The following is a 26,420-nucleotide window of genomic DNA, read 5'->3' as shown; positions in this document are numbered from 1 at the left end:
TTTCTGTAAGTTTCCATGCAGAAATTTTATGCAACTGTTGACTATTGTAATCACCCAATAGACTTGGCAGTAGAGGTTTCTTTGTAATTGGCGACAGAAGTGGAGTGTTCATGTATCAGCTGCTTAGTGAATGTATCAGATTAATGCACTTGTAGTGCCGATGAGGTCGACACCAGCACCGATCTGAGCATCATCTTTGAACTAAGCTAAACATTATCTTTTTGCAGTTCCGCCATGTCAGTTCTCTGTAAGCCTTTTATGTGTTTAGGTGAATAAATGAACTACTGCAAAATGGGAGTGTTGTTTGGTGTAACCGACCCAAACTTCCTCCTCACTGGTGACCCCAAGTTGTAACGTCTTCCGCTTTCCGCCATTTTACTGTGTCCGCGACCTCCGCGTCAGTTATTTTTGCATGTATTACATCGACACAGCATTCAAACAATGACTTTGGCCCAGCGCCTAATGCCGGATTTTGTGATCGACATGCATCGTGTTGCGGACAATGTACACCTGCCAGGACTGCAACATGATGTCTCTCACTCGACGATTACGCCGATTTCGCCGGACGTTTTTGAGCCTGCAACAATTAGTGAGGTTAGGAGTGTGCATGACTCCGGCTATCAAACGCCTTTGTTCCCACCACATGTGCCCTCCCTCATCAACTGTGCAGTTACCCCTTACGGATCTCCGTGCAGTGTGGGACCAATGCCGATTTCTGCAAATGCTTCATTGGACAACCTACCACCACCAGGACAACGATTTGCTATACCGCAATCCATGCTGTGCTTCGCGGATACCTGCCACATGGCCAGAACTGCTTCGTTCACAGGTCAACCTCCTCAGCATCCGGCCACACCTGTGCCTGCCTCGGTTCAGCATCAGCACATGCCTTCCTACTTTGATACCTCGGCCTGCAACACGAACAATAATTTATCTGTGCCTGACCTCCACCTCTGTCCCACTGCTATGCCTCAGTGTTTTTTGTCACGACATTCACCTTATCTGCACACCGTTTTGAGTGGAGTGACTATGAACAGAGAACATTCACACATTCCGTCCCACGTTCGACATCATTTCCCACACTATGCTTCTGGACAACCCGCACCTCGGCAGCCTCCCTGCAACACAGGTGGCCCTGGCCCTGATCATACGTCGAGCTATCTGCGGACTAACACGCGTTCTCAAACTTCAAACTTTTTCTCACCTGTCGCCCGCGCGCCAGCTCCAGTCGAGCTTCCGCTACCGTTCTCGGCACATCTCGGTGCCTCATTTGTGTCGGTCTTCCGTGATGCATCAATCTGAACACACCCGCAATGTGTGGAGCTTCCACAACTGCAATCAACACATTACGGTGTCTCACCCATGTCGGCCTTCCATGTTGCGACGGATTGTGACACGTTGTGGTTGAGCACTTTCACGCTGCCACCCGAACAGCCGTCGTTGCCACATCCCCTGGAGGCACACTCTCCTGGAATACTACAGCAACAACAGCTCGTTTCAGGCAGTGCCCCGATGAACTCAACTCATCCTGTTCTTCCGAACATTCTGCAATGCTTACCGACGCTGCCGCTGTTTAATCCCGACAAAGCTACAACCTGGTTCAAAATTGCGGACTAAGTGTTCGACCATTACAAATTCGATGAGTCAATCAGGTTTCCGTGTCTCTTCCATATACAATCTTCTTTCATGTTTCCTAAACCAGGTCATCATCATTGCTGTCCATTGTCATCCATCATGAACAGTTTCCAGGCCCAGGTTGAGTCTGTCTGGAACATAAGACTAACCATCTAGTCCTGTTTTACCACCATTATTCTGTGTTCACTCTGGTCCAGTCCTCACCTCTTTTTCAATACACTCCTCCACACCTTTCAGCCATCCATCCTTTGGTCTTCCTCTTAGTGATTTCCTCTGCATCTTCATTTCATGTATCTTCTTGAAAAATCCTCTTTTTTTATGTTCTCTTTAAATGTCCATATCATCTCATGCTTGATGTTCCTTAAACCAAGTGCAGCAATAATTAAATTATGTTCTGTGCAGAATTCTACCAGGTGGCTTTCTCTTTCATTCATTTCCCATACTATTCTTCCTTTTCCTACTACATAATTCGTCACCCATCACAATTAAATTTTCAGCTGTTTGACTATTTGAATAATTTCATTTACCTCATCATACATTCTCTCTCTCTCGTGCTCATCTGTGCATCTAGTCGGCCTATAAAATTGTACTACTGCAAAAGGTGTTGGCTTCGTGTTTGTCTTGGCCCTTTTTTTAATTTTTTTTTCATGCACACCCATGTTAGAACCTTAGAGCACTAAGACAAAAAAGTGGTTAAAAGTGACTACATGTTAAGCCCAATCAACGGAAGGAAGGACAGCTAAAAACAAGGACTTCCTCTTTCAGAAAGGTCGACAAAACATACTGTAGAGACAATGGAGGTCCTGCACCATAGAGACAACAGAGGTCCTGAAATAAAGCTTAAATGCCCTTGCCATATTGTTATGACAGATGAAACATAAAACGCAGTCGACAGCCTGCGTGTCTTTCACTAAAATGCCCGATAACTAAGACAGCAAACATACATTACAACATAAGTGTTAAAAAAGGGCATTTGGTCAGGAACTGGCAAACTGTCAAAGGTTAATGACAAGGGGCACAAAGTGGTGGGGGATCACCACTTAACAAATGGTGATGGTTGAAACGATGGTGCCCAATACATAACCTAGCTAAAATGATCTCCTCATGGTGAGAGGGTCAAGAAGTGGTCAGCGAAGCCACTGGGAGAGGCTTAATTTACCAGAGCTTGTTCCCATGAAAGGAAGGCCAGTGGTGACACCACCTGCTGACAAATGGCAGCATGGAGATGATCAGAAGGAATGGAAGAAGTAGCGGGCTGAGGTGGGAGGACTGCAGCCTTGGCAGCAGTGACCAATGTGACCAGGAACCCAGTGGCTCCCTCAAGAGTGAGCAAGTGGAAGGTTTCTTCGACCCATTGCAGTAAGGGATGGACTGTGTACAGCACACAAAGGCTCTGGATGGCACAGACAATCAAAGCAGATGACAACTGAAAAGCCTGTGTCGTCGGATGTACTGCATGGCCTGATGCAGGGCAAAGAGCTCTGCTGTAAATACTGAGCTGATATGAAATATGGTCAGTGCTAATGATGAAGGCACAATCAATATCATCATCAGTCTGAGAATCATTAGTGTACACAAAAGTACTATCGTGAAATTATGTGTGAAGGTTGAGAAACTTACAGCAATAGATCAAATCTGGAGTAGTGTCCTTAGAAAGCAAGCGAAGTACAAGCTGAACACGGGCTGCCACGTGAAGGCCAGGCGGTGAAGGGTTTACACCTACTGGGAAAGTGGCAAGTAGTGTGAAGTTAATCTGCTGTAGCAAAAGACGAAAGCAAACTCCAGGGGGTAACAGAGAAGAGGGACACACCCCATACTGGTGGACGAAGGGAGTTGAAGAAGGAGGCATAGCATTGGTGGCTGGGCATAGCAGACAAATGGCGTGCATAACTGCTGAGGAGAACATCACATCAGTATGATTGTGGTAGTTCAGCAGCTTCTGCATAGACTCTCAACCAAGCTGGTGTTTTAAAGACACCAGTGGCCAAATGTATGCCATGATGGTAGACTGTATTTAGATGGTGTAAGATGGACATATGTGTAGAGGCATAAACAAAACACCCATGGTCTAGTTTGAGGGACTGGGTACAGCGGGCTGCCAGGTAAGCATGTGGGAGGACCAAGGAAGTTTCCTATCAAGCATTTTTTTAGTTTCAGCAGATGTAAGAGCAAGAGGCCCAAGATAAAAAGATGATTAAAGAAACCCATTGTGCCACCAGAAATTCATACAAACAGTTTTGTCAGTTGAAAAGTGAAGGCCATTGTTGACACTCCATGAGTAAAAATGATCGAGACATCGCTGAAGGCGCTGCTCAAGGACACAAGCCTGGAGAACTGCAATAGATTGCAAAATCATCAACAAAAAGGGAGCCGAAGACACTCAGTAGGAGTCGGGCCATAATGGGGTCAACGGCAAGAGCAAAGAGACGACGTTCAAGACAGAGCCCACCCTGTTTTCCTGGATAAAGGTGTCCAACAAGGCAGAACCCGCACGTACCTTGTAAATTCCTGAAGGAAATGGTGGAGGTGGCCTTGGAAGCTCCACATGTAGAGGTATGGAGGATACCAGTCCTCCAGCAGGTGGTGTAGACTTTCTCCAAATAAAAAAAACATGGCCACAGTCTGGTATTTCCACAGAAAACCGTTCATAGTTTTGGTTGACAAAGTGACAAGATGGTCAACTGCATAAGGGCATGCTTTAAATCCACATTGTGCAGTGATTAGTAAACTGTGAGACTCTAGCCACCATACCAACTGGGCATGTTCCATCACTCTGCAAACAGCTGATGAGAGAAAGGGGGTAGTAGCCAGAAGGAACCTGTTTGTCTTTACCAGGCTAAAGCATGGGTATGACAGTGGCTTCACACTGGCATCTGGGAAATGTGCCATCCATCCAGATGTATGAAGGAGAAAGTGCTTGCCCACAAGAGAAAGGTGCTGCAACATTTGAATGTTATCATCATCCGGCCCTTGGGCAGAAGATCAGGAGGACATGAGAACATGATCTAGCTCTCACATAATAAAGATGGCATCATAGCATTCATGATTCTGAGAGGAGAACGTTATCAGCCGAGCCTCCTACACTCATTTCTGATTTGATTGATTGGTTGATAAATTGAGAGAGTTTATGGGACCAAACAGTGAGGTCATCAGTCCCGCAATTCCGGAGTTACTCACAGAACAAAGAGGGTCCACTAAAAGTGGACAAATCCAGTCAGGGGAGTCAAATTATAAAATAATCAAGTTAAAACACACACAGTAGAAGGCATAAGAGGTGAGACCAAATCTAAAATCTGGAAAAAAGGGCACCTTTCGTTGGGGGAGTGGTCATGGGATCCCAGACCGAGAAGACATGAAGAAAGGTCCCAACCACAACCACCCTGCCCCTGCTCCAGGAGTAAAGCAAAACCATATATCTGTAAATAGAAACCACTTTCACAGAGAAAACTGAGGACCAGTTCAACCATCCGTGAATCGTCTGCTAATATTACAATTAAGGAATCTGGAAGACTACTTAGTATAAAGAGCCAAAAGATGAGGACATTCCACCAATATGTGGGATACCATCAGTCTGGCTCCACTACCACATTGTTGCAATGGTTCGTTACGAGGAGGAAACAATGGGTGAGCCTGGTATGACCAATGCGTAGGTGGACTCCTTCCAAGAGGAGTGGAAGGAAGTACACCAAACTGCGATAGACTCCCAGATTGTGCAGAGTTTATTACTATGAGCAGTAGCGTACCAGCTGTCATTCCACTTTTGACCAAAGAGAGATTTGACATAGATCCGCATATCCACAGCTGGAATCATGAAAGGGAATGGGAGGGTAAGTACCTGCTTCTCCAGCCAAATGGTCAGCCAGTTCATTCCCTGGGATGCCCACATTACTTGGGAACCACAAAGACAACTGACCAGGCAGCATCAACTGATAGCCTGCAGGCTGCTCATTGAGTCAGGACAAATTAAAACACTGTGGAAAGACGCCTGAGAAACAAAACAGAGGGCTCTGTAAATGACTAGGAGCTCTGCTGTGAACACACTACAAGATCCCGGCAATAAACGGTGTACTAAGCCAGTAGGAGACGTAAAAGTGAACCGTATTTACTCGAATCTAAGCCGCACTTTTTTTCCGGTTTTTGTAATCCAAAAACCTGCCTGCGGCTTAGAATTGAGTGCAAAGTAAGCGGAAGTTCTGAAAAATGTTGGTAGGTGCCACCACAACTAACTTCTGCCATCGAATTATGTAGCGCTACACAGGCATGCTTTGCAGGCACAAAGATAAATACTGGCGAAAAAACCTCTGCGTCAGTAAACAAAATAAATAAATAAATAAATAAAAGGTGGAAGACAAGTTTTTTTTCACTGCCCCGAGTGTCAACCACTGCATTTTCATACATTATCCAATGAAGTAAATACAAATTCCGTATTGTTCATCTTCGAATGTAGCAGCATTTCAATGTACTATGAAAATCCGACTGGCAAGATTGTTTGGGATGTTTGTCAATATGGCCAACTCTATGTTCAGAATTTTTTCCTACCTGTGACAAGAGATCGTTGCTAATAAGGACTTTTATGAATTGTGAATCACATGCAGTATTCTCTTCACCATAAGAATAATACTGTACGAACATAAACATTTTGCCATGTATTCTTTCATGTCTGCTGCTATCTCATTTAAATCCTGTCTGCCTAATAAACTACGAAACTAGAGTGAGACAACAGCAAACGCAGAATAATATACATATCATGTCATGTTTATATTCGTACTGTTCTTATGCCTAATGGTGATACAGTCAGAAATGAAGCACGGCAATTGACAAGATTTTTAAATCTAAGATGACTAATTTCTGTGCAGAATGTAATGTACTACAGAGGCGTTTGCAAAGATTTTCAACCAGAGAAAAATTTTCACTAAACTCTCGTTCAGAACATCATCTATCATATGCCGTCTATTATTTGGTTCTTGTTGATCATTATCAAAGAAAGCAGCAGTGTAAGTAACAGCAAATAGCAAGCAGAGTCTTGCCATTGTTTTGCTAATGAGATGATTCCTCCCCCCCCCCCCTTTTTTTTTTTTTTTTTTTTTTTTTTTACTGTAAGCAGTGGTAGCACGCACAAAAGCAAGCCATGCCGCGAGTGGCGACAGGTCATAGACACTCATTATCAGAATGCGACAAACAATGCATGACACAGTACAGTAATGCATTTTCAGCTTAGAGTGACGTAAACACCTATAAGAAAGAGAACGGCACTTACCAGATCAAAGAAAAATAAGCAATCAATTCAAACCAGATGAAGCACGTGATAAAGGAATGGTACCCATATAAATACGGATGGAGCACCTGACACATAGCAATGGCTACATGGTAAAGCTTAACTGCTAAGCTTAAGACTCGAACCAAACTACTGTAGCTGTATTGTCAGTCATTCGACCTAAATTGTGTCTCATATTACAGTGGACCATCTTTGGTTCAATTTGGATGTGCGGCCTAAAACTTTTTTCTCCATTGGAATTTCGAGTCTCAAATTTCAGTGCGGCTTAGATTCGGGAAAATTTTTTTTCCTTGATTTTGAGTCTCATTTTTCAGGTGTGGCTTAGATTCGAGTGCGACTTAGATTCGAGTAAATAGGTATCTCACCTTATTGATTGTCTTAGAACCATCAGTGTAGAAGTTGGTGGCACCCAAGAACTCTGTAAGGATGGCACGTACAAGACGCTGGAAAACCATAGGGGCGACAGAGACCTTAGGAACCTGGAATAGATCGATCTTAATCTGTGATCTAGGTACCATCCAGGGGGATGGAGGTGGGGTATTGGAGGAAAGACACAGGGTGCATTCCAGTGAGTGGAGATCCCAACAGAAGGAGACACATACCCACCCATGGGCAGTTGTCAGGAGGAGACATCCCCCATTTGCAAAGAGGACAGGATACATGGGACGGCCAGGGAACTGGCGAATAGCAGTTGCATAAGAAACCAGAGTTGGCTCCATTGTATGTGTACAGGGGGAATCCCCGCTTCTGTGAGGAGATTGTCATCAGGACTAGCGCAAAAGGCACTAATAGCCAGACACACCCCACAATGGTGAACAGGATCGAGTAGTTGCAGAGTGGAAGGAGCTGCTGAGCCATAAACTTGACTATCACATTCTAGACTGGACAAGAGCAGAGCATGGTAAAGATGGAGAAGAGCGGTATGGTTTGCACTAGAAGATGTATGGGCTAGTAGTGGAGAGCATTAAGCTTCCGCATGCATGTAGTCTTCAGATGGCGAATATGGGGCAGCCATGTCAGGTTTTTATCAAAAATAAGGCCCAAGAAATGGGACTGTGCTGCAATATCGAGGAGCTGGTAACCTGAATAAAGTTCCAGATCAGGGTGTACTTTGGATCGCCAACAAAAATGTATAACCTGCCTTTTGGAGGGAGAAAACTGGAAGCCACGGCAGATGGTCCATGCAGAGCCCCATCAGATGGTGCTTTGGAGCCAGCATTCAGCAGATGCTACCAAATGGGAGCTGCACCAGATTCAAAAGTCGTCGACATACAACGCCGGGGTAACCACAGTCCCAACAAAAGTTACCAGCCCATTGATGGCTATGAGGAAGAGTGTGACACACTTAGAACAGAACCCTGTGGGATATCATTCTCCTGAATCTGAGGGGCATGGAGTGAAGTGCCAACCTGAACACGGAAGAGAGACTGAGATAAAAACTCATACATAAAAATCGTAAGAGGGTCATGGAAGCCCCAGTCATGGAGGGTAGCTAAAATCTGATGGTGCCAAGCCATGTTGTAAGCCTTATATAGGTCAAAAAAGACCATGACAAGCTGTCGGCAGTTAGTGAAAGCCTGTCAGATTGCTGTTTCCAATCTGAGTAAATGGTCAGTTGGAGATCATCCTGCCCAGAACCCTCACTGACAATGGGACAAAAGGCCCCAAGATTCAAGTACCCAATGTAATCTGAAGCAAACCATCCTCTCGAGCAGTTTACAAAGTACATTCCTCAGACTAATTGGGGGGTAGCTGTCGAGAGAAATTGGGCTCATTTCCAGTGGAGGGAGGCAGTGTGATAGTGGGTGGAGCTCAAAATCTCCACAAAATAGCAGCCCAAGGTGTTGGGGATAGTAACAGAGTCCACAATGAATCATCTGCTGCGGTCAGGCCAGAAAGTGGGGAATGGACTTTGATCCCAGAGAGCCATCGGAGGTTGGCCCACATGACAGAAGAGGGAGTGGAACTGTTAAAAGAACTAGTAAGTGAAATACAGCTAACTTCCTTGTTATCCTGAAGAATGTGACAACACTACACATGCAACTGTTTATAACAAATGCAGTTTGCCATTGTACAACAACAGTTAAAAATGAAGACAGCGCATATCCATGCACGAATTGCACCTCAGTCCACCAATGAACCAGGACATGGCACAGTAAAGGTGAAGTGCAAGAAATGGAACGTTCTGCAGCAGTGAGGACAACATCTGTAAGGTATTGTACCTATTCATCACAACTGGGGAAATGTTTGTTGAAGGTTGTCAGTGAGGAGTATAGACACCAGTCGACCTTAGAAAGGTGGCAATTGGGTTAACATGTAGGTAGGGTAGGAGTCAGCAAACAGATAGTGCAAAGGAAATTGTCGCTTGAGTACGTGTCAGAGAGAATGGACCATTTGAGACAAGGGACAAACTGGGCTGTGCATAACAAGAGGTTCATATGGGAATAGGTGTGTGTGGAGTCTGAAAGGAATGTTGGTGCTCCAGTGTTAAGGCAGATGAGACTGAGTTTACTGAGAAGGTCAGCCAAGAGGACACCTCTCCAACAGGTTCGGGGAGAGCCCCAAAACAGATGGTGTGCATTAAACTCACCGAGCAGCAGAAAGGGGTGAGGGAGTTGCCAATAAGCTGGAGAAACTCTGCCCTGGTGAGACCTAATGGTACAACGGAAAACGTGTAGCGAGGAAGGAAAATGTAGACTGCAACAGGTTGCAGTCGGGTGTTCAATGCAATGGTTTGACTATGAACATCATCCAAGATGAGCAACATTACTCCCCCAGGAGATGCAATGCCATCCTCAGGGGGAAGGTGAAAGCAGACTGGAAAGAAATGCAAGAGGTTAAAGCGGTTGTGAGGAAGCTATTTTGTTTCCTGGAGGCAAAAAACAGTTGATGCTGCAATTTCAAGAGCAGCCATAGTTCTTCCTTGTTGGCTCTAATGCCATGAACATACCATTGGAGGAGAGTCATGGTGGGAATAGGGAGAAGGGAAAAAATGAAGGGTTGTCATCTCAGCAGCTGTGAATGGTCAGCCTTCAAAGACTCACTGCTATGAAGCGCAGGGGCAGTAGGATCCTGCTCCTTGAGATCTAAAGAGGCATCAGCAATCTCCCTCAGTCAGCCTGTGGATTTCAGAGCATAAGAATGGATGGCAGTGCACATCAGCGAAATGGAGGTTGGCTGGGTGAGGGTATCATGCGGAGACACTGTTGAAGGCAATCTCCTAGTCGTCAAAGGGGAAGATCTTATGTCTTTGTTTGATTTCTTGGAGCCTCTGCAGTTGGCAGATGAAGATTTAGATGTTTGCTGACAAAAGGGACATAAAAAGTTTTCACAGGACTATTCCTTCTGTCCTTTCTGGTCTGCTGGTTGAGCAGCAAGCGATTTCACAGCCGGAGGTGAAAATTTGGTCACTTGTTGCACAGCTGTAGCAGAAGGAGACGGGAATGCTACCGTCACAATGGGCGATTTTACAACAATGGTGCTGAATTTGAGATTGCAAGTCTGTGTGGTCATGTCCTTTGTGGAGCGAGGCCTATCAACAACAGTGCTGTAAGTGCCAGATGGTAAAACACAGGGCTTTCAACTAGCCAATAACTTGTGAGCAACAGGTTAAGGCACTTTTTCCTTCAATTGTATTTCCTGGACAGTCCACTCATCAAGAGACAGGGTATATTCTCAGGATGAGGCTGCATGGTTGCCATTGCAATTGATACAGCAGGGAGGAGGAGGCAGGCAATCACCATTGTGAGCATCCCTCCCAGAAGTTACAAATCTGACCATGTTTCGACAGGGCATTCAAGTGTGATGGTAATGTTGACACTGGAGGCAGCACATTGGGTTCAGTATGTGTGGTCAGACCATGATGACTTCATAGCCTGCTTTGATCCATGATGGAAACACTACTCTATTGAACATGAGGAAAAAACTGCATGGAGGCACTAAGAAGGCATAAACCTTTTCCATCAGCCAATGGACTGCAGTGACACCCTGATCAGAGAGGTAAGTTTGGATGTCTCCCTTGGTCAGAGCATTGAGCAGCCTAGTGGAGATAATACTACACAAAGAATTCAGCATTCGATGGGCCTCAACAAGAACAGGATAAACATGGAGGAGTGAAGCTGCAAGCAGTTGTTGTGCTTGAGAATCACAATTAGTCTTCAAAAGCAATGTGTGCAAACAATAGCAAGATTTTAAAGGGGCTGAACTGCATCAACACCTTTCTGAATTATAAACGGATTAACCATGGCAAAGCACTGACCGTCTTCAGTACGTGAAACCCCAAAGAACTGAGCTGGGAGAGTCTGACTCTTTAGCCTCATTCCGTTTACGCTTAGTAGACATCTACTGAAGGGGCGATTGGCTCATTGTGAGAAAATGCCCCATGATTGTCAGCATCTCAGATGGCACGCTTCTTTCAACTGGTAGGGGGGGGGGGGGGGGTGTCACTTGTCTTAGGTGATTGGCCACACCTCAAGTCACTTCTGACAGAGGGACCAATTGGCAATTTGGGAAAGCAACAGCTCAGGTAATCACCTCTCCCTGGGCCTGGCCTGTACCGGGGGTACATGCAAACTCTACATGTCAACCCAGGGCTGGCAATTACATGTTACTCAGTCACTTGTTACACATCAGATGCATGGGCTGGCCTTCAGGAGTGCACAAGGAGGAAGATGAAATAAAGAGGAACCTCAAACATCAAAGCAGAGCATGAATAGGAGATGTAGAACAAAGAAAAAAACTGTGGAAAGGACTGTTCTGACATCAAGCTACTGAAAATTCAGAACACATTCTCAGAAATATCCCAGACATGTTCCCGAAGGGAGGGGAAAAAGAATAGCAGGAGGGTAGACGTGAACAGAAGGAAAAGGTGCTACAAAGTCTGGGGCCCCCGTGGTAGCCAAGCACGAACTCACCGAAGAGTGGTGAGCCCCTGGGGGTCTGTGTTGGCTATGATAAGGTTTAAACTGTCCTGTTATATTAGTTTACATGCATTCCTATTTCAACATTCATTATTAAGGCCAAGTATTTCGTTTCCGTTATTTGACTTTGGGTTGATAACCATGTATTGGCCTGACCAGAAGTCAAGTTCTTCCAGCTACCACACTCCACTAATTCCCACCGTAGTAACCAAGTAATACACAAGACTGGACCAAGTAACACAAATACGGCTTTATCATGAATCTCTGAACAATAACAGGAAACAGACACTTGTGGATCCCAACGTAACAAAACATAATACACTGGTTTGAATAGTACACAGTTACTGCTACTCTGCACCTATATATGCGTGAGCTGCTGACAGATGGCATGGCAGAGACCACACCAGCCTTCAGCAGCTGACCCTTGCTGATACAGTTGGGCAATTCAAACAAACAAACAAACACACACACACACACACACACACACACACACACACACACAAACACGCACTAGTCACAGGATACAGCACTCCTTGATTGAAGTGGGTGCCCAGGCGACAGCAGAGACGCCAGCAGCCTGACAATACACACATCTATCAAATTTGGAGTGGCAGCAGCTGGTGTTGATGGAGGGGGCAGGACGATGTGCCTGTCAGGCACTGAAGCATAGGGCCAGAATGCATGCACACCCAAGGGCAGTGAGCCCACGCAGCACCCGATGACAGCACTGGAGAAGATGGTGCCATCACCAGCTCCACATTGTCATCAGCAGGCAGGTCCCAGTGTGGGGGAGAAGGGTAAACTGACACCTGGCAGTGGGAAGCAGGAACAACTGGATGCAAACAGATGGAAGGCAACCAAATGGACAAGGGTGCCTCCAGAGCAGATGACAAAGGACTCAAGGTGGAAGGCAGCGGGGCGGGCTACCCTTATAAGGACAGCACCTGCAGGCCAGTAGCAGCAAGCGGGGGTGCAACTGATCAAAGTGGTGCACCATCGGCCATACAGATGTCACACAGACAGTGCCCCTGGCAGCAGACAACAGTGGCCGGTATCCACTTGGGCCAGCAAACAAACACTCATTCTCACACCTCGCCACAAAGTGGCTGGATGAATCTGACCTTGGCAGGTGCAGCCCAGGCCGAAGGTGGAGGAGCATGTGTGGCTGGCAGCCACACATGCTCCCCCATAGGCAAGAAGCGATAGGTGCTCAGAAGACACAGACGGGCATAGTCTGGCAAAGAATCCACAAAAACTTTTTCATTTGGAACTTGAATATACACACTAGACGTTCCAGCTCATCACTTGACTGAGGGTGAAATGATGGAGCCATAGCATGATGAATGCCATGATGGAAACAAAACAATTGAAAGGCGTGAGAAACAAACAGAGGCCCATATTGGAAAATAAGGTACAAGGCAACCCCCTAAATATAAAAAAGCAAACTAATTGTGACCTTAGCCAATGTCGCCAGACACTGGAGAATTTAAGGATACTGGGAAAAGGCATCCACAACCAAACACCAATAGGAGTTCAAGAAGCAACCAGCAAAGTCAATATGAATGCTTTTCCATGGCTGGCGTGGAGTGGGCCATAGGGACAGGGACACCCTGGGAGCTGCCTATTGTCAGGCACATGGCTCAGTCAGTGTGTGTGTTTGTGTGTGTGTGTGTGTGTGTGTGTGTGTGTGTTTTGGGGCTTACAGGTGCTCAGCGTCGAGGTCATCAGCGACCTGACACACATTTAAAGAAACGAATGTGGGCAAATTAAGTAAAATGGAAGCATACACGCAAAGAAAGTGGGAAAAGATAAAAAATGCTGAATAAGAAAATGAAATGTAAGGAAAACGAGAAAGGAGCATTAAGGATGCCACAGGCAATTGTCACTGGCTGGCCATTTACGTAAAATATGGGCGCACCAGTCATCCTGTGAACAAATTAACACTCTCTCCCTAAAATCTTGGTAAAAACATTCAGGGTGTCTACATGGACAAGGAAAAATAATTCCCGGATTTTTCCTGGATTTTCCGGTTGAAAATACACTTTCTCCCGGGTAAAAATACACTTTTTCCGTGTTAAGTGGCAGTATACTTTTTCCCGGCACTTATCAATCCTTTTATGGTTTATGGTTTTATACACCGGCGTAAAATTTCCTGGCACTTTAGAAAATGAAACTCAGGGGAAAAAAACACGTTTTGGAAAGATCCTTGATGTGCAGCAACATATACACTGCATATTTCCGTGTTACGAAGGTATAAATTCGAATTCCACCGAGCGAGGTGGCGCAGTGGTTAGCACACTGGACTCGCATTTGGGAGGACGACGGTTCAATCCTGTGTCCGGCCATCCTGATTTAGGTTTTCCGTGATTTCCCTAAGTCGCTCCAGGCAAATGCCGGGATGGTTCCTTTGACAGGGCACGGCCGACTTCCTTCCCTGTCCTTCCCTAAACCGATGAGACCGATGACCACGCAGTTTGGTCTCTTCCCCCAAAACAACCCAATCGAATTCCACCAAACACCGCATGTTACTTTCCGAAGCATTAAAATCGAGTTTGCGACGTGCTTTTGTAACCCGTCACAGCTCATGTCACATGACCTCGCCAGCTGATGACAGCATTTGACACGTGGTGTAGTCAGCCAATAGCAAGATCACTCTTAAGTAGCACGAACACACAAATACGAAAAATTAATGGCTTAAATTAATGTACAATTGTTGCTACAAGAAAATCAAAGCTATCACATATAATATTGGTCTCTAAGATTAATAAGCTGCAAGAGAAGCTAAGCTTCCACATATATTGTTGATCTTTTTCGCGCGTCATACATCACATAAATGTGCCAGTAAAATTTTTTAATAACGACGTAAATGTCTGATCTTCTGGGCTTGAAACTCTTCATATGGTCGTCCCCAAAGAGTTGATTTTTAAATGAGAGTCAAACGCTCTGTGATTTAAGAAATTCATCGTACACTCTCTCACATAGTTTATCTTAGATAAAAGGAAATTTACTTTGAAAGTAACGCTTTTCAAAGCAATATTCGCAATATTTTTCTGTGACCTATTAGAAAGGTACATTTCAGCAGTTGCCAGAGAGTGCCAGATAACAGGCGTCACTGCACTTGCGCAGCTACGATGATGCAGGAAGCCCGCATGTTCGTGCGTGTGAAACATTAAAAGATCTTGCATTAAAACGATTCTAATGTAAAAAACTGTCACGTCATGCTCATTGGAGGCAATTTGTTGTTAAGAAGCACTGCACAGTCTTCCTAAAGCTTTTGACACACTTTGCTGTTGGCAGACGCCTGTATGAGCACTGTGTTTTGTTGTTGTATATGGTGCATTTTCTTTGCGACTTAAGTTTTATTTTCGTTCTTTTCCCTCGTTCATGTTTTGTTGCTGCAGTATTATTCTGCAGAAGCAGGATATAGTAAATTTTTTTGTCAGAGTATTGGTTCTTACCAGTCAAAATCACAAAAATTTAACTGAAAACTAAAACAATGAAAAATTCCCGGAATTCAGAAAGATTCCCGGGTTTTTCCCGGTTTTCTCCCGGATGAAAAAATTCCCGGGTTTCTCCCGGTTGTCCCGGGTCATAGACACCCTGAACATTGGACAAGTCACAGAACTTTAAAACTTTAACCACATTTCTTTGAGTATTTCCTAAAAGAGATGGCACATCCACCAGCAAGTCAGCTGCATTGCAATACAACGTGGTGCACAGTGACCTGGACGCCACTAGTACCACACATTGGAGGGTCCTCTCACCAGAGCAGGAAGCCATGCATCATAGGACCGTGGCCTATCTGAAGCCAAGTGAGGAGAACCTCATCCCGTCTACAGAGCTGGAAAGAAGTACCACACACACACACACACACACACACACACACACACACACACACATTGTGGGCTTGACTAAAGGGAGCTTATTGTCAGTCATTTCCAGCCACTCTTCCTCCCACCGACACACAACACATGAGCTCAATAGCAAGGTGAATGCATGCAGGGGGATGGCATACTGAAATACTTGCAGATTAAGGCACGCCTCCTTGGCTGCAAGATCTGCCCTTTTGTTCCCAGCTCACAAGCTGTGACAAAATGTACAATTTCATCATGAATCACTGGCCAAAAAACATGTTTACTAGTTAACAGTTTACTGCATGAAACTCCCAATGGCCCTGGCAGAGGAGACGTAGAACTTCGTGCCTAATGCAGTGGGAATGACTACTCTTGGAGAGAGGTCTTTCATGGACAACAGCAAAACACTATCAAAAACAGAGAGAGGATACCATAAGGAAAAACAGCTGTTCAGGGGGCCCAAAGCCTGACCCAGCAGTTTAGCTAGCCAACTCTGAACAAACCAAACCATCTGGCAGAGAACAGGGTCAGTGGCAAAGGTGCTGCTATACATGAGCTCATAATTGGGAAACCATCTACTGTGGCCTGTATTTCAATATCAAGATGGAAACAAAGCAATTCTTCATTATCAAAGTTGGGATTAGGCCACAGGAAGTAGGTACAAGGTATCCGCATTGCCATGTTTAGAGGTACGTTGACGATGGATTTTGTAATTATAGTGGGACAAGAACAACACCCAGCATTGTAGTGGTGTGCTGCCTTGTCAGGCAAGGAAGTGTGAGGTTTAAACAAGGAAACCAAGGGTTTATGATCAATAATAAGGTGAAACTTTGAGCCATACAAAAGACATGAAATTTCTGGAGAGCACAGACTACAGTGAGAGCCCCTTTTTGCACATAAGAGTCGCACTGCTGGGCCAAGGTGACAGACAGAGGCAAAAGCAACTGGTCGGTCAGAGTTGTTGGCATATCAGTGTGCTAGGACCATACCAAGGCTGTACTGAGAGGCGTCAGTCATAAAAACTATGTGATGATCTGGAGTGAATGTAGCATGTTTGCAGTCTGGGCTCCAACAAAAAGGTACATTCTTGCATAACAAGGCATGCAAAGGGCGGGCCAATATGGCCACCCCTGGCAGAAATTTATGGTAGCAGGCCATCATTCCTAGGAAGGCCTAAAGCTCCTTCAAGGATGAAGGGCAAGACATAGATGTATCATCAGAGATGTGACCTCCCATAGAGTGGACCCCATCCTGCAAGACCTTGAACCACAAATAAACAATGGAAGGCTGAAAAAACAGATTTCGTGAAGTTACACCGTAAGCCTGCAGACTGTAAAACAGAAAACAAAGTGCACAAATTTTTCAAGTGATCAGCCGTGGAGGAGATCATGACAATATCATCCAGATAATGTTCCCAGGACAGACATAGTCAATGGCTCTATAAATTGTCGGGAAATAGCAGGGGCACTAATCACACCAAAAGGAAGGTGAAAATATTGATAAAGTCCAAAAGGAGTATTCTAAACCAGAACTCACAGAGACTTTTCATCCACAGGAACCTGCAGATACACTTCAGACACCCAATATTTTTGCAAACAGTTCCTCCCAGCACGGGAAATGATATGTATCCACAATTGAATGTGCATTGACAATAGTGCTGATGTCACAAAAGAGGTGAAGTTTCCCTGATGGCTTCCAAACTACAACTAACAGAAATTCATATTCACTAGCCATAACAAGTTGCACTACCTCTGATATTGAATCTGTCCAATTCTGCTTTCCATTGATCTTTCAGGGTTACAGGAATAGGAAAATCACGCCAAGCCGTGGATTTCTGAGAAATGTGAGTAGAAAAATAAGTAGCATAGCCTATACCTTCTGAAAACAAGTCCAAAAACTCCTCACACAGTGTTGCCAACTAAGAACATGGTACCCAATTGAACACAAGGTGAACTGCACCAGTAAGAGAAAATACAACTGTGTGAATGTGTCCATCCTGAACAAGTTTACAACACCGGCATCAGCATTCACCAAAAATGTAATGGAACAAACCATGACTTGTAAGAGGCAGATGCTGTAAATTGTCCCAACAGTGCAAGATTCTTTTTGTTATAACTACCAGCTTCTGCATGGTGGTGAGCCTAAACCCACACATGTATGAGAATTCAATAAAGTCACTGCAGCATCTGTGTCAAGCCGCAGCAGGATCACTTGGCAAAAAACACTTAACTTGATAAACAACTTGGGAGAAGTCACAAGCAGCATTGGAGTCTCACAGTTTATGTCCACGTCCTACCCCAAGCAACCTGTGGCGAATGACACATGGAGGTGATGTGGCCTTTCTTCTGGCAAGCATTACAAGTAGCCCAGTACTTAGGGTGTGCTGAACATTTGTGTTGGACAAAACAGAAGGGAAAAGATGGAAAACAGAGAACACTGACATTGGCATTGGCATTTTGGCTGTTGTGGCTGCTTGGGCCGGCCTTGCTCAGCTCAGCAATGGGCCCACGTATTTACTGCTGCCACTGCCACTTCCTCATGTAAGCTATCTGTCATCGTAGAGGGCACATCTTTTGTCACTACTGTTACATTGCTCCATGCTTCAATTTGGTCACCAGCTGCCCAAGAAATTTCAAATGATTGTGCTATTTTCAAAACTTCTCCCAATTGGGAGTTTTCACAAAGTAAAGCCATCTGGCACCCTTCCTTGTCCAGGGCTAAACAGATAATTGCTTCATGCACCATAGAGTCTGCATAAGAGTCATTATGGGTATCAGTTATGGCTAAGACTGTGAAGTTCAGCTGCCTAGGCCCTGGTTTGGTTTCTTGTGGCAGAATTCAACTGATGCTGCAATCAATGCATTCGTTTGCGATGGTAGTTGGACAAACTGCAAATGTGATCAATAGTAGGAGCTGCCAATTTTTGTAAAGGGGCAAGCCAACACAATAATTGATACACCTTGGCTGGAACACACAAGAGGAAAACAGCTTTGCACAAATTCGAGTCTGTAATCGAAATATGCTGTTTCAGTCTTTTTTCATAAGTGTTCCAATCCTCAGCTGATCATTGTATGGAGAAAAAGTGGGTGGATGGACCAGTGAAATGGTACCCTGTTTGTTAATGGAAGCTGAAAAGGTGGTCACAGCCAAAGTAAGCTGTTTAATCAGGGTTGCTAGCACAGCATCCATAATGAATAAACCTAATGAAACTAAACTTAAAGATTGCACACACTCCAAATTTGTCACCAGTCGTGTAGTAACCAAGTAGTACATGAGACTGGACCAAGTAACACAAATATGACATTATTCATTAAACTTTGAACATTGGTGGAGAACAGATTCTTGTGGATCTCTGTGTAACAAGACATGATACACTGATGTGAATGGTACACTGGAAGGACATAAGAGAGAAACAGTTCACACTGCTCTGCACATATATATATGCGCATGAGTCGCTGGCAGACGGCATGATACCTCGCCATTCACATGCCTTATCATCATTCAGTGAAAGTGCATTTCCAAGACTGAAATATATGGTACAAACATTCATTTATAACAGTGGAGATAAATAACTATCCTCAAATTATTGAGCTATCTCCCTCCTTCCCATGTCCAAGAATTTTTGAGAAGTCCGCTTACAACAGAATACTCAACCATCTTTATGAGAATAACCTTTAACATTTCGGTTTGGCTTCCATGAAGGCATTTACATGGAAAAAGCAACATACAATCTCACAAACTCAATTCCAGTGTAACTAAACAAGTACAATTACACTGTTGGCAAGGCTTTTGATTGTATAGAATTGTAGATCATAAAATTGTACTAAGGAAATCAAATGGTGGGTCATTAAAGGCAATTAAATGTGAGGTGTGTCAAGACTTGGTGCTTGGCCCATTCCTGTTTTTGCTCTACATAAATGATTTACCTCAGACACTGGAGGACTCTTCAAAAGATATAATGTTTGCTGGTGAAAAGTATATTGAAAAGGGGTTCAAAGCACATTGCTAACACACTCAGTCTAGTGAATAGTGGAATAGTCTTGCAACTTGTTCACAGCTTAACCCTTCATCTTAAAAAACTCTCATTATATTTATTTATTTATTTTTTATTTATTTATTTATTGTTCCGTGGGACCACATTTAGGAGAAGTCTCCATGGTCATGGAACGAGTCAATACATGAAATTATAACACGATTGTAGAAACACATAAAATGAAACAAGTCGTTAGTTTAAATAAAGAAAATCAAGAATGTAACACTGAAATTTGCTTAATTTTTTATCTCTTCCAGGAGCTCCTCGACAGAATAGAAGGAGTGAGCCATGAGGAAACTCTTCAGTTTAGACTTAAAAGTGTTTGGGCTACTGCTAAGATTTTTGAGTTCTTGTGGTAGCTTATTGAAAATGGATGCAGCAGAATACTGCACTCCTTTCTGCACAAGAGTCAAGGAAGTGCATTCCACATGCAGATTTGATTTCTGCCTAGTATTAACTGAGTGAAAGCTGCTAACTCTTGGGAATAAGCTAATATTGCTAACAACAAACGACATTAAAGAAAATACATACTGTGAGGGCAATGTCAAAATTCCCAGACTATTGAATAGGGGTCGACAAGAGGTTTTCGAACTTACACCATACATAGCTCGAACAGCCCGTTTTTGAGCCAAAAATACCCTTTTTGAATCAGAAGAATTACCCCAAAAAATAATACCATATGACATAAGCGTATGAAAATATGCGAAGTATACTACTTTTCGTGTTGAAATGTCACTTATTTCAGATACTGTTCTAATGGTAAATAAAGCGGCATTTAGTTTCTGAACAAGATCCTGAACATGGGCTTTCCACAACAGCTTACTATCTATCCGTACGCCTAGGAACTTGAACTGTTCCGTCTCGCTTATAACATGCCCATTCTGTCTGATTAAAATGTCAGTTCTTGTTGAATTGTGGGTTAGAAACTGTAAAAACTGAGTCTTACTGTGATTTAGCATCAAATTATTTTCCACAAGCCACGAACTTACTTCATGAACTACATTATTTGATAATGTTTCAATATTACACACAAGATCCTTCACTACCAAGGTGGTGTCATCAGCAAACAGAAATATTTTTGAATCACCTGTAATACTAGAAGGCATATCATTTACATAAATAAGGAACAGCAGTGGCCCCAGCACCGACCCTTGGGGAACGCCCCATTTAACAGTGCCCCATTGGGACTGAACATCATTACCACTCTCAATATTGCGGAGGATTACCTTCTGCTTTCTGTTCTTAAAGTAGGAGGCGAACCAATTGTAAGCTACTCCCCTTACTCCATAATGTAATGTAATCGTATAGGTAAAAATCTACTCACCAAGTGGTGGCAGGAAAACACACACAAAAGAGAAGGTTACACTATTGCAAGCTTTCAGGGCCAGTGGCTCCTTCTGGTGGAAGGGTTGAAGGGAAAGGAAGAGGGGTGAAGGAAAAGGATTGGAGAGGTTTAGCAAAAGGGGTAGATTTCAGAAAAGTCACCCACAACTATGCGTCAGGGGAAACTTACCGGACAAGATGAGATGGAAAAACTGACTATTGGGGACTGCACACTGGACAAGATTTGAATACCAGAGACAGGTCAGAAAATGAAATATGTAGAAAACTAAAACTTAGTAAAGAAAGGAGTAGTGACTGAAGAATGCTGAGACAGAAGAAAGCAACATAAATTAAGGCCAGATGGGTGGCGACAACCAAGCACATTTGTAGTGCTAGTTCCCACCTACAGAGTTCTGAGAAACTGGTGTCTGGGGGAAGAATCCAGATGGTGCATGTTGTAAAACAGGTACTGATGTCACTACTATCATGTTGTAGAGTATATTATGCTTGGTGAGTAGATTTTTACCTACTCGATTACATTATATTGTCAAAAATTGATTATTTTCATTGTTATTAAATTCTCATTATGTAATTCCAAACAAATCAAAACTATTTACAGGTGCTGTAACAGAAGAAGACATCAATGGACATTCAGAAGATGACGGTCCTTGTATGGATTTCCTGAGCAGCCCAATGTACAATAAACTGATGTAGCAACAGCTTGTGGATAAGTTAACAAGAAAATGTCCTTCCCTGGACCATACACATGAGAGAGAGAGAGAGAGATAAGATTTCTCATTGTCTGCAGGAGAGGACACAGCTGCAGCTGGTAGTGGACCGATAAGGTTGATATGTACATGATGAAATCTTCATTGTGGAATGTTGAACTTGCCTAGTGGAGGGGAGGTGTGGCGGCCGATTTTGTTGCATTGACAGGAGACGCAGTTGCGTGCCCAGGTCTGACCGTCCCGTTTAATATTTTTCCAAATGAAACACTCAGATACGAGCTGTGTGGTGGCACGGACGCCAGGGTGAGCGATGGCACGGACGCCAGGGTGAGCGAGGTTATGCAAGGTGTCGAAGGCTTGCCGGCGCAATGTGGGCAGGAGCAACAGCCGCAGGGTGCCAGTAGTAGAATCACAACACACCTCATCCAAAACACCAGGGAACTTGGCTTTGATAAACACAAGATATGTTTGAGGATCTGCGAGGAGAGCTTGAGATTCCTCGTCAGAGGCCTGGAGAGCGGCCAGGTTGGATAAGTTGATGATGTGTGAGACAGTACTCATCCGCAACAAAATATCAGTGGGGATGTTTTCTGTGCCTGTGATGTAGCAAATGTATGTTGTGAATTGTGAGACTAAATCAAAGTGTGGAAACACGGAGGGGGTGGGTTCTCGGGAGGGTTGTAGAAAGCGTCTACTAGTGGTTTGTGATCAGTAAGGATGAAGAAAGAACGGCCCTCGATGTCGGGGCGAAAGTGTTCGATGGCTTCATCGACTGCCAGATGTTCCCTATCAAAAGCTTAATATTTCTTCTGAGCTGTAGACAGTTTTTTTAGAGAAGAAATGAAGGGAAGAAACCATGTCACCTTTGCGTTGCTGTAGTACTGCCCCCACCCCGATGTCACTGGTATCTGTAGTGATGAACAATTCGGCCGACAGGTCAGGATGGGCAAGTGTCATGACATGAGCTAAGGAAGTTTTTAGAGCCTTGAAGGCCTCCAGCATAGGTTCAGTCCAGCGTTTAAGGCCTGAAGTCTCTTTGTCCAACTGCGAGCCTGTCAGTGGGGCCTGCAAGGCGGCAGCAGAAGGCAGATGCCGACAGTAGTAATTTATTGTACCCCAGAAATATCAGAGTTCTTTGTATGTAGCCAGAGGTGGCAGTGACACGATGGCCTGCACGTGGGATTTGGGAGGCTGTATTCCATGTTTGGAGACGGTGCTACCCAAAAATGTGACAGAAGACTGGCGCAGTTGGAATTTGTCTTTGTTGATCTCGACACTGTTGGAGTTCAAGGTCTGGAGGACCTTGGGTAAATGATTTTCGTGTTCTCGTGTTCCTTAGCTGAGTTGCTGAAAATGAGTATGTCATCCATATATGCAAAGCAAAGCTCGAAATATTGTAAGATTGAGTTGATGATACGTTGCCATGTTTGTGCCATGTTTTCCAGGCCGAATGGCATGAAGTTGTATTGGAACAAACCGAGCAGTGTGATAATAGCTGTCTTTGGAATGTCTTCTGGTGCTACAGGAATCTGGGGATAGGCACGTTTACAGTCAATAACACTGAAGATTGTGGCGCCTGATAACATATGAGTGAAGTCGTTTATGTTTGGCGCTGGCTAATTGTCCATGACGGTACGAGTGTGTAACCGTCTGTAGTCGCTGCACATTCGGAAAGAACTGTCACATTTGGTGACAAGATGAAACAGTGAAGACCAGTTGCTGTCCAATGGTTACACGATACCTGCCTCCAAAATTTCGTTAATTTGCTGCCGGGCCAAGTGCAACTTAACGGGGTTGAGGCGTCTAACCTTGTGCCTGATAGGAGGCCCAGCAGTGGTAATTATCTTGTGTGCCATTCTGTCAGCAATGGAAGAAACTGAGAACTGCACACAAGACTGAGCAACATTCTGATGGGAAGTTTTTGGACAAGTGGGGCGCGACGAGGCGCAACCGTTAGCGCAAGTAGAAAAAGGCAGCACAAAAGTCACATGCGTATTAACTGAGCGCCGTGTGTGCTTGTTTGGAGAGATCAGCTGTGCGCACAGTGCAGAGCAGGTCAGGACGCACAGCGACTGTCTGTTGTCAGCCTTGCCTTGGGTAACTGGCGCAGGCAAGAGAGGCGTTGGCGTTGGCGTCGTGCGGGGAACAGCAATGGCCACCGACTAACATGGGTGGCGTGTGAGAGAGGGAGAATGTTTATCAGCACGCGGGGTGGCTGCCTGTGTGGTGGGTGTGGTTGTCCATGAAACTGACTGTCATTAGAAGCACTGTTTGAAACACTTGGCACTGAACATGGCGAGTGCGTTGGGGGTGCGATGTCTACCAGGCGCGAATCGTCACATGCAATTAATGTTTTTGGACAAACCTGATGAGTGCCCAAGCTGGTGTCTGCAGGAGAAACACTATTAGGTGGTGGCACTGTGGACTGCAGTTTCAGCACAGAGGTACGAGCCGCAACAAGCTCGTTGTAAGTGTGTGCTATTCATTGTTTCAGCTTGTCATTTTCCCGGTGGAGTTTTGCTGCCGAGTCGTATTCTGACAGCAGGTTAGTGACGCAAGTCACAATGTCGCCCATGAGGGTGGAGCTCTCACGTACTAACTCACATGTTGCAAGAGAAACAGAATGTGCAACATAAGTGCGGGAGCACGAGATCTGAGTGTTGGTGGGATGATGTAGCACTGAGCCCTGAACCACATTTGGAGAGTGTTTGTAATGTGACAAAAAATCCATACCAAGAATTGGTTCATCGATGTCGGCAATGTAGGAAGTCCATGGAAAACACAGAGAAGGAGATAGGTGCACCGTAACTTTGACAGAGCCTGAGGTTTGTAATGTTGATGCGTTGACAGCTCGTAGAAGTAACCTTGTTGGTGAAAAGGCAGGAGGAGCCAACAATGTGGGTATGATAGACACATCAGCACCTGTGTTGACTAGGAAGATGAGCTGTGATGAAATGTCGGTCATGTACAAATGACCGCTCAGCCGGGTGGACGAGTGGATGGAGTGCAATGTGAGGTTCCCTGCAGGACTCGGCATCTTCTAGATCCTGCGGTCAGCATTTGGGTGCTGGCAAAGTAATCGACACTTCCTGGCATCATCACCAAAAAACTTGTGGTACCAACAATACGGATAAGCCGGACATGGTAGTGGTGACAACTGTGGCAGCGGAGGAGGTTTGTCCTCATTGATTTGTTCCGGGATGTATACTGGCAGGTATGGTGCGTGAGCAATTCTTGAGTGCTCGGATGGAGGAGAGAGCAAGCAGATACTGCCAGGCAGCGTAGACGGTGATGGAGTGGGCTCTGCCTCTGCCTGCAGACGGCCGGTAAACAGCAGCAGTTGTGCCAACCAGTGGTGAGTGGTGTGCTGGTTGGTGATGTCGTAGCAGTGCATACAGCTTGTCTGCGATGCAAAGATGAGAGCCGATTGACTTGAAGAAGTGCAATAGCAGGTGAATCTGTAGGTTGGTAGGTAACTTGGTGGACCATACCACCCACAGAATAACATCCAGCATCATATGTTCACTCACAAGTAATCGAAGGTGGCGCCAGAGTTATGATGGAGTTCGGTCCCCCAGGAGCTCCTCGTACAAGATCTTGATTAATTCTTGTGGTGAGCAGGCAAGTTCGTCCAATATTGTTTTCTTTGTGAACTCATACTTTGGTAGAGGCAGTGGCAAGACAAGTAGATCACAAATTAAATCCGAGTGATCATGGAGGTGTGTGACGAGACATAGGAATTTAGAGTTGTTGTCGGACAACTATCCCCATTAAATTCCACATAGAGATATATTTCATAGTCAGTCATAAATGCGTACAGGACAGAACTAAAAACTAACATGGAGGCTCAGCAGAGCAATAAGAGTCCGAAGATGGTGTTAATCATAATCGATACGACCTATTGATGCCACAAGGGGTCTAAACAGATAGGGACATAGGCAGCCTGATAAAATTGGAAAAAAAATATTATGATATAATTATAAATTAACAATTTTTGGATTTTTCTTTACTTGTACTGTGAAAACTTATCAAATTACTTTCTTTTGGAGCAATGGGAATTACCATATAGGATTTGATGAGTGATCTTGCAAGTATCAAAATATGTGACATAAATGGGTGTATCTTTTGAGTGCACTGACTTAGAAGCTTAAATTTTTCACACTGCCAAGGGATCACAGACATTAGTATGTGACCAATTTCAAAGTGATATGTCTTTTGATTCCTGAGAAAAAGAGGTCTTAACAGTCAGACAGACGGATGGCAAAGTGATCCAATAATTGTTCTGTTTTTACCAACTGAGGTACAGAACCCTAAAAAGGAGCATAAAGTTAGAAAGAATAGACATAATAAGACAGAACCACAACATAATACCACAACCAAATACAATTTAAAAATGGATTGTGTGTACAACATAAGACAAAATTTGACTATCACATTTTTTTCCAAAAATGCTCCATAGTCCAAGAGGTTACTGGGGTACTGGTGTACAGGGAAAAAAGACTAGAACCAGATATGACACAACTGCAAGTAATTTCAGTAAAACTGCACATTGTTACCCATCCTGTTCTGCCAAATGATGACCTGTGTTGGGGCACATGGTAATCTTCATACTTGTTGTGAAGATCTGTATGCATTATTCCTAGAGAATGTAAT

General features: G+C 44.4%; 1 protein-coding gene across 1 annotated transcript in view; it reads right to left on the bottom strand.

Moving 5' to 3' along the window:
* Window positions 1–26,420, bottom strand: part of LOC124711735 (2-oxoglutarate dehydrogenase, mitochondrial-like) — a 178,774-nt gene that overhangs the window by 116,361 nt on the left and 35,993 nt on the right. The gene's annotated exons all lie outside the window — the stretch shown is intronic.

Source organism: Schistocerca piceifrons, chromosome 8 (genome assembly GCF_021461385.2).
Source record: "Schistocerca piceifrons isolate TAMUIC-IGC-003096 chromosome 8, iqSchPice1.1, whole genome shotgun sequence".
Lineage (NCBI taxonomy): Eukaryota > Metazoa > Arthropoda > Insecta > Orthoptera > Acrididae > Schistocerca > Schistocerca piceifrons.
The sequence above is the reverse complement of the archived record's forward strand: the minus strand, read 5'-3'. Positions and strand labels throughout refer to the sequence as shown.